Here is a 10281-nt window from a genome sequence, read left to right on the forward strand (position 1 = left end):
GAAAATGCGTTTTAAATACATTTGTTGATGGATAGAATATACAAAAATGATAAACTTTATGAGAAAAAAGTGATTGAGGTAATCTGCAACACTGAAAAGTAATGATCAAATCGAGTTGAGTTTTTGTTCCAATTAATATTTAATGGAATTATGAATATGGTCCAGCTATTATCTGTTTTTCTACTGTAAATCTATTCTCTGTACAGGACAGTGATGTGAGACAACATTTTGTTATTAAACTCATAACTTAAGTTAACCTTTTAAAATTATATTCATTGTTTGAAGCCAAGCTTTTATTTGTCAGTCTCTAATCAGGAGGGTTCAGGAGGGTTTCCTGACACAGCATGTGGACAAGCCTACAAGAGGAGAGGCTGTACTTGATCAAATACTGACCAATGAACCTGGACAGGTGTCAGATCTCTCAGTGGGAGAGCATCTTAGGGATAGCGATCAGAACTCTATCTCCTTTAGGCTTGCATTGGAAAAAGAGAGGATCAGGCAAGCTAGGAAAGTGCTTATATGCAGTAAGGGGAAATATGAGGACATTAGACAGCAAATTAGAGGAGTAAATTGGAAGGAGGTATTCTCGGGGAAATGTACTGAAGAGAGTTTTTCAAGGAATGTCTGTCTAGAGTTCTACAGGACAACGTTCCGAGCAGACAGGGAGGAGTTGGTAGGTTAAAGGAACCGTGGTGCACGAAAGTTCTGCGGGACCTAGTCGAGAAGAAAAGGAAAGCGTACAAAAGGCTCAGAGAGCTTGGCGAAGATAGGGATTTAGAAGAGTATACGGCTTGTAGGAAGGGACTAAAGAAGAAAATTAGGAGAGCCAGAAGGGATCACGAGAAGGCCTGGCAGGTAGGATTAAGGAGAACCCTAAGGCGTTCTATAAATATGCGAAGAGTAAAAGGATGAGACGTGACGGAATAGGGCCTATAAAAGGTGAAGGCGGGAAAGTCTGTAAAGAACCAGTAGAAATCGCAGAGGTGCTCAATGAGTATTTTGCCTCGGTTTTCACAGAGGAGAAGGACCTGGGTGGATGGAGTGCGGGCGTGCGGTGGACTGAAAGGATTGAGTATGTGAACTTTAAGAAAGAGGTTGTGCTGGAATCTTTGAATGGCATCAAGATAGATAAATCACCGGGTCCGGATGGTATGTACCCCAGGTTACTGTGGGAGGCGAGGGAAGTGATTGCAGAGCCTCTGGCGATGATCTTTGCGTCGTCGATGGAGACGGGAGAGGTGCCGGAGGATTGGAGGATTGCGGATGTGGTTCCTATTTTCAAGAAGGAGAATAGGGACAGCCCAGGTAATTACAAACCGGTGAGTCTAACCTCAGTGGTTGATAAACTGATGGAGAAGATCCTGAGGGACAGGATATATGAGCATTTAGAGAGGTTTAGTATGCTCAAGAATACTCAGCATGGCTTTGTCAAGGGCAGATCTTGCCTTACGAGCCTGGTGGAGTTCTTCGGAAATGTGACTAAACACATTGACGAAGGGAAGGCGGTAGATGTGGTTTATATGGATTTTAGCAAGGCGTTCGATAAGGTCCCTCATGCAAGGCTTCTAGAAAAAGTGAGAGGGCATGGGATCCAAGGGGCTGCTGCCTGGTGGATCCAGAACTGGCTTGCCCAAAGGAGGCAGAGAGTGGGTATAGATGGGTCTTTTTCTAAATGGATGTCGGTCACCAGTGGTGTGCCCCAGGGATCTGTTCTGGGACCCTTGCTGTTTGTCATTTTCATAAATGACCTGGATGAGGAAGCGGAGGGATGGGTTGGTAAGTTTGCCGACGACACGAAGGTTGGTGGGGTTGTGGATAGTCTGGAGGGATGTTAGAAGTTACAGAGGGACATAGATAGGATGCAAGACTGGGTGGACAAGTGGCAGATGGACTTCAACCCAGATAAATGCGTCGTGGTCCATTTTGGTAGGTCAAATGAGATGAAGGAGTACAATATAAAGGGAAAGACTCTTAGTACTGTCGAGGATCAGAAGGACCTTGGGGTCCGGGTCCATAGGACTCTGAAATCGGCCCCGCAGGTGGAGGAGGTGGTTAAGAAGGCGTATGGTGTGCTGGCCTTTATCAATTGAGGGATTGAGTTCAGGAGCCCGGGATAAAGATGCAGCTATATAAGACCCTCGTCAGACCCCACTTGGAGTACTGTGCTCAGTTCTGGTCGCCTCACTATCGGAAGGATGCGGAAAAGATTGAAAGGGTGCATAGGAGATTTACAAGGATGTTGCCTGGATTGAGTGGCATGCCTTATGAGGATAGGCTGAGGGAGCTCGGTCTTTTCTCCTTGGAAAGACGAAGGATGAGAGGAGACCTAATAGAGGTGTATGAGATGTTGAGAGGCATACATCGGGTGGACTCTCAGAGGCTTTTTCCCAGGGTGGAAATGTCTGCTACGAGAGGACACAGGTTTAAGGTGCTGGGGGGTAGGTACAGGGGAGATGTTAGGACTAAGTTTTTCACACAGAGGGTGGTGGGCGAGTGGAATCGGCTGCCGTCAGTGGTGGTGGAGGCGAACTCAATAGGTTCATTTAAGAGACTCATGGATGAATACATGGAGCGCAATAGGATGGAGGGTTATAGGTAGGTCGAGAAGGTAGGGATGTGTTCGGCACAACTTGTGGGCCGAAGGGCCTGTTTGTGCTGTAGTTTTTCTATGTTTCTATGTTTCTAATCAGATAAAATCTGAGCCGTCCTACAATTTAAATAAAATCGTCTGATTAATTCCTCGACTGCCAGTGATGTTCAATACTCAGAAAACTAGAATCATAGAAACCCTACAGTACAGAAAGAGGCCATTCGGTCCATCGAGTCTGCACCGACCACAATCCCACCCAGGCCCTACCCCCATATCCCGACATATTTACCCACTAATCCCTCTAACCGACACATCTCAGGACACTAAGGGCAATTTTTAGCACAGCCAATCAACCTAACCCGCACATCTTTGGACTGTGGGAGGAAACCGGAGCACCCGGAGGAAACCCATGCAGACACGAGGAGAATGTGCAAACTCCACACAAACAGTGACCAAGCCAGGAATCGAACCCAGGTCCCTGGAGCTATGAAGCAGCAGTGCTAACCACTGTGCTACCGTGCCACCCATAAATACGGGCTTGTCCGGGATTTGAACCCGGGACCTCTCGCAAGCTTGTACAGTTAAACACCCAAAGCGAGAATCATACCCCTCGACCAACAAGCCACCAAACTGCCTCAAATTGGAGGAGTGGCAATTATGTCGCTGTCCAAATAGCAAGGACAGTGAAGGAATAAAAATACCAAAAATGTATTAACTGCATACATCTGTTGCCAAACATGAGGGTTAAACTGTTGCTTTGATAAACGAAAACTTCAAGTCATCTGTTTTCATCAGGGATGCAACCATTATTTCCAATCCACATGTCAAACTTAACACTGCTGAAGACTCAGGATCTTCTTATTGAAATAATTTGAAGCATAATCCAAAAGAAAATCCAGTGGTGTTGATCGTATGCAGAGCGCTGCAGAATTGTGAAAGAATTATATTACCACGAAAGCATATTTAGTCAAAGTATATTGCAGCCACATAAGTGGCAGTTATTCAATTTATATTGTCCCTCTTAGCAACAACAGTCCTTTGGAGGATCACGCCAACATATCATAACATTTGATGGATGGGTTGATGGTTAACAGGAAATACAGGCAGACTATAAGGCAGAGGATACATTTTGAAGAGTTAGTCATATTGCCCTCCATCTGGAGACTAATATAGTTGAGTTCAGGGTACGATGGAGGATTCCCTTCACTGGTGAATCAGAGAGGTTCCCATGACAACTGTTAGTTCCAAATTCCATTCTAATTGCCTTCAAAGCCACCACCTACTCTGATGGGATTTGTTCCCATGTCGCCACAGCATTATCCCGGGCACCTCGATTACTGGTCAAGTTCCATTAATAATATGCCACTGTCTGCCCGATAAAATAAAGAGGTGATGGGGGTAATGTAACAAACAGTGACATTTGGATGCCATGACATTTTGTTTCCGGGATCAATGAATGAATTGATTGATATATCCATAGATGGGCCCGAAAGACGTTGTTCTACATTCTCCCCTTTGTTCTCGTGTACTTCATTAATTGAACCAGGTCCTTTATTTCATCTGTGTCGACCACCTTCATTCCTTACAGAGTTGTTGAGTGAATTCAATCCCCAGACTATCAGGAAACATCGACTGTCCGTCACCAGACGATATTCCCGCTCTTCTGCTGATTCTTCCACTACTGATGGTGAGTCTTCACCTCAAGGACAGAAAGAGGGAACATGAAAAGTATGTCGACGGAGGGTTGTAATATTTGGAACATGTGATCCTTTCATGGACAACAAACCACTCAGCACATCTTCGCCCAAATTAGTGAAGCTAACAGATGAAAAACTTAACGATGTGGCAATGTAACTACTTGATAGCTGGCATTGTTTAATTACTTTCCAAAGCGGAGTTATAATTAATAAAAAATAAAGATTCATTGTCGTTACAAATCACCATGCACTCCAGTTAGATATCAGCAGTTTCTGTGATTATAGAATCCCTACAGTGCAGAGAGAGGCCATTCGGCCCATCAAGCCTGCACCGACAATAATCCCACCCAGGCCCTATCCCCGTAACCCCATGTATTTACCGTCCTAATCACCTTGTGTACGTGTGAGAATGAGAGAGAGAGATTGCGTGTGGTGTGAATAGCTCCCTCTCTCCTTCAAATACACTGTCATCAGCAACTTCTCAAACAAGTCTTTGTCACATGCCCTTGTAAACTAACATCTCATCTACCATTCCTCCCTAAAGCCATTGAATGTTTTACCTTCCACATATTGTAAATTGTTTTACCTTTCTAATCGTGTATAGTAAAGTTTGTTTTTATTCAGATCTGTGGAATCTTATGCCTTTATTCACTTGCGAACCATCAGAAACAGTGCCTCATGCAATGTCCAAGGAGGGCCTGACCAGCACAATAGTAATGTGGTTCAGCGAAACATAAATTTGGAAAGAAATGACTGTAATAATCAAGAGGCCTAGGACTGTATAAAACATATCTGATAATTTCCATATGTTTTTCAGTCTGAACTTTGTTGACGCTCCCACGTGATGCGCGTTGGACAATTTTATGATGTTTAGCGTGCTGGGTAAATGCGTAAAAATGGTGTGAGAATGCAGGTTCTCTGGTGTGGATGACCTTTGGCTACTGCCAGCATCATTTATACTGTGTGGAAATAACTTACCTTTTGTGAGGAACTATGTGTTGCAGGTGACTTTTACTTCAGTTATGGGAGTACATTCGACAGCATATGACTTACATTGCCATTCCGATTCTCTTCTGTTCCAATGTCACTGAGCCATGCTGGTTTTAGCCTCATGGCTATCATATTTCTTAAGCAATACCAAATAATGAATATTCCACATGATAAGCATGTCTTACATTTGCGCAAGTATTAACTAATTAATTCTAAACTATGTTAGACTGCACGGATCGGCAGCTCCCTGTGGTCTCGAAGCATTCTAAACCCCTCCCTGAATGATCATGGGAAGTTACTGCTCAATCAGTTTGTTCAACAAACTGTAAATAGTTGTAGAATTTAATTGCCTCCCTATAGAATTCCAATAGTATAAATGTGGATTTATTGGACCTTGTCACAGAGAATCCCTGTGATCAACCGTCATTATTTCTCATACAGAATGCATGGTCGAATAACTGGTGTAGTTTATGGCATTTACTATCCAATTATTGCTGCCATTGGGGTTCCGGGTAAGTCATTCTACGAAATCATTAACTTGACGTGCCGCTGTTTTATGAAGTTAGTGCTGAACATGGCAATAAAGCACATGACATAATTGTTTCCAGGTATCTTCTAAAAACTTATTTGCTCAGTGGTGGCCTATCATTTCATTATTTAATTATGTTTTATTTAAACTCAAGTCTTACTCATTAAGTCTCTGACACATTCAATACTCTGTGGCTGTTCTTGCCAGCATGCGTTTATGAAAGCGAGGCTGCTCATTTCTTTGAAATCTATAGTTGCTGTGAGAATACATTTACAGCAATACAAACTTTGGGCATGATTCCACAATCACCGGACATGACATCCCAGTATATACCCTGTATGGCTGCTGAGAATTCTCTTTCAACGAGGTCGCCACTCACGCATCAAACTCCAGTCAATATATACCATTTTTCGCTTCTCATCATGGAGCAATTCATATCATTGCTCAGCAGAATGGAAACTGCTGTTTCCAAGCCAGCAGGATTTCTGATGCAAACCATCTGATGCTCCTTAAATTGCATTAACTTGATACATCCTACCTACTGAGAAGATTCCCGTGGAATTCTAACAAGCCAAACTGAATCCTTATCACATTATACAGTTTAACAATGCAACTGTAACTGATATATCAACCGTATTTACAGACTATTTCGTTTATGGGATACATGATACAAAGGTTGAATGCCAAATGTCGTATACGATCTGGGCATCTTCAGCCTTTCAGTCCTTAAATTTGCAATTATTGTCCAGAATCACATTGCCTTTCTTCCTCACTCTGTTCCTCACATGCTTTCCTTAAGCGTATTTCGTCGTCCAGTTATTCAGCATTTAACATAATTAATATCTGCTCCTGTTGTTCGATGTCAAATTGTACTGCAGCACTTTCCTGTTAAGAGACTTGGGAAACCTTTTGCCTTCAAGGTGCAACATAACTGGAGGTTGCCCTTGTAGCTCTTTCTGAAACACAATTGACATTGAAAAATAATCAATAGCCGTCTCTTCTAACGAAGGTGAACTGGAAAATATGTCCAAATAGGTCTGTCACACCCAGTCCTTGTTTGGAATTTGTTGAATAACTTTACAACTTTAATTTTCTTTTTCCTCTCAGTTAACGTGGTGGCGATTGTGATTCTGTCCCGAGGAAGGTGTGGTCTCTCCAAATGCATTACTCGTTACCTGATTGCCATGGCAGTGACGGATCTCCTTGTTGTTGTCATCGCTGTAATATTCAATCGGATTATTGGCATTTATTTTCCAGTAAGTTTTATGTCGTTGACTCCAGCCTGTACTCTGAGTTCTGTGATAATCTAGGCAAACATGGAGTGTTCTGTTTGGCTCACCTTATTTTTCACCTTTGATCGTTATGTAGCCATTTGCTGCCAGAAAGTGCGTACAAACTATTGCACTGAAAAAACAGCGGATGTGGTGGTAGGAACGGTTTGTTTGTTGAACTGTTTGAAAAGCATTCATTCGAACTTTATATATGAGCCAGTCTATATAGTGGAAAATGTGCCTTGGTTTTGCAAGATAAAATCAAGCTACTACACTTCCTTCTCATGGGCAGTTATGACTGGTTTGCACGTGTATTAAATCCTATTCTGCCTTTCCTTCTGATTTTGTTGTTTAATGCACTGACCGTGAGACACATCCTGGCGGCCAGTAGATCCCGCCGGAGACTCCGGACTCACAGCAGTGCAGAGAATCAGAATGATCCAGAAATGAAGAACAGGAAGAAGTCTATTGTTTTACTTTTCACCATCACGGGAAGTTTTATTCTGTTGTGGACGACATACGTTGTGAATTTCCTCTGTGTGAAAATCATAAATGTATCTTATTTCGCAGGGTCCAATTTCAACGACCCTAAATTCATTCACCAGGAAAGTGGAAACATGCTTCAGCTGCTGAGCTGTTGCACTAACATGTGCATTTATGCAGTGACGCAGAGGAAATTCAGAGAGAAGTTCTAAAATGCAGCAAAATATCTTGGCAATCTCATTGTAAAAATAGTAAAGTAGAATTCCAAAAGGTTTGGTTTAAATTGCAAATGGAAATGTATCTTGTCATCTCTGGCTTTTTCTCCTTGACATGTGGGGTTAAATCGTCTTCGGCAGCTCTGTAAAAAAGTGCCAGCATTTTCTCTTCTGTTCCACTGAGATGCCATGTAAGAAAGTTAGTAATGTGGATGAACAGAATCACTGGACGGCCAATTATCTTTTAAGTGGCAGATGGACTTCAACCCGGATAAGTGTGTAGTGATCCATTTTGGCAGATCCAATGGGATGGAGCAGCAGTATAAAATGAAGGGTACCATTCTTAGCAGTGTAGAGGATCAGAAGGACCTTGGGGTCCGGGTCCATAGGACTCTTAAATCGGCCTCGCAGGTGGAGGATGCGGTCAAGAAGGCGTATGGCGTACTAGCCTTCATTAATCGAGGGATTGAGTTTAGGAGTCGGGAGATAATGCTGCAGCTTTATAGGACCCTGGTTAGACCCCACTTGGAGTACTGCGCGCAGTTCTGGTCACCTCATTACAGGAAAGATGTTGAAGCCATTGAAAGGGTGCAGAGGAGATTTACAAGGATGTTGCCTGGATTGGGGGGCATGCCTTATGAGGATAGGTTGAGGGAGCTTGGTCTCTTCTCCCTGGAGAGACGAAGGATGAGAGGTGACCTGATAGAGGTTTACAAGATGTTGAGGGGTCTGGATAGGGTGGACTCTCAGAGGCTATTTCCAAGGGCTGAAATGGTTGCTACGAGAGGACACAGGTTTAAGGTGCTGGGGGGTAGGTACAGGGGGGATGTCAGGGGTAAGTTTTTCACTCAGAGGGTGGTGGGTGAGTGGAATCGGCTGACGTCGGTGGTGGTGGAGGCAAACTCGTTGGGGTCTTTTAAGAGACTTCTGGATGAGTACATGGGATTTAATGGGATTGAGGGCTATAGATAGGCCTAGAGGTGGGGATGTGATCGGCGCAACTTGTGGGCCGAAGGGCCTGTTTGTGCTGTGACTTTCTATGTTCTATATATGTTCTATGAATAGATTGACAATAACACAATCCTCTTTCATTCCACTCATCTCCTGCTGCAGTGAGCGCACAAACACAGTGAGGGCGCTCCCTCTTGTGGCGATGTGAGGTAAATGGTCTCTGTCTGGGAGATCACTGAATCCTCAGATTACTGAAGGATCATGTTGAAACATAGAAAAGCTGGAGGATTGTGCTGCTGTATTTTCTTATTCCTATTATATTTATTGTAATGTCGACGAAACTATTCACAGAATTGATACCAATCTCAGAAACAGCTGCAAGTGAACTCGCGCACACACACACATTCACAGACATCCACTCTCAGACAGACCCAGGCAAACTCGCACACACACGCAAGCACATTCACAGATATACAATCTCAGGCAAACACAGGCAAACTTGCACACACACATTCGAAGAAATACACTTTCAGACAGACACAGGCAAACGCGTAGACATCCACAAACACACTTGCAATCACAGACATGCAGACAATGTAAAACACTGAGACGTACACAAATGCACCTACACACTCAAATGCAAACACTATCACACACACACTCCCAAACACAGCGAGAGACTGAGATCATGCACGGTTGATGCCAATTTCAGTCTAAATAACCTGCTGGGCACTAAAATAATAACAGAAGCAAATCTAAAGCTCGGTGTGTGGGTCTTATTGCGAAATGAGAAACTATATCAATATACCCCCATAGCTCAGAGTGGGAGTGGAATTGATGATTTGTCGGCTGTCTGTGATCTGCCTGAACAAATCTTAAATTTGAGAGGTTATAAAGTTTGAATTCTAGCTTGTATAAAGCAGAGACAAGATGATGTTGAAAATAATCAGAATGACTGCCATTATCTGTCGAATTGGAAAAATATGTTCACGTGACCTTTCACCTGAACTGAAAAAACATAGAGCAGTTTTAAGGAAGTACCAAGGCGTAGAAACACTGCAAAGGGTACAGAACAAAATGATAGGATGGCACGGTTAGGATAGGATGGCAGGCAGAAACACTAAATAAAAAAGCAACAGTGGTACATGTTGGATGTAAAAATGTGGAAATGGAATAAGAGCTACTGTGTATCATCTGAAATATAAAACATACACACAAGCATATACACAAACACGGACACACATCATGCACACATACACACAAACGCACGCACAAATACACGCACATAAAGACACACAAAACGAAGGCGCATGCACAAACATACACAAGTACAAGCACACACACAAATGTACACAAACAAATGTACACACACACACGCGCGTGCACACACACAAAGACATGCAAGCAGACACAACCATATGCAACAATACTGAAAATCATCGCACAAACGCACACACAAATTCACGTTGCAAAGTTGGAGATGGGGTGCGGCAAGATTACAATCTATCATTGCTGAAATCAGCATTGATTCCCTGATTTTTGGCGACGCACTGAC

The 10281-nt window shown here is 43.1% G+C and overlaps 1 non-coding gene across 1 annotated transcript; it reads right to left on the minus strand.

Moving 5' to 3' along the window:
* Window positions 1-3124: 3124 nt before the first annotated feature.
* Window positions 3125-3214, minus strand: trnap-ugg (transfer RNA proline (anticodon UGG)). Its single transcript is given in 2 exon segments — window positions 3125-3160; window positions 3179-3214. It is a non-coding gene; the product is annotated as a tRNA-Pro (tRNA).
* Window positions 3215-10281: the final 7067 nt, after the last annotated feature.

This window comes from Mustelus asterias, unplaced genomic scaffold (assembly GCF_964213995.1).
Source record: "Mustelus asterias unplaced genomic scaffold, sMusAst1.hap1.1 HAP1_SCAFFOLD_96, whole genome shotgun sequence".
NCBI classification, from domain to species: domain Eukaryota; kingdom Metazoa; phylum Chordata; class Chondrichthyes; order Carcharhiniformes; family Triakidae; genus Mustelus; species Mustelus asterias.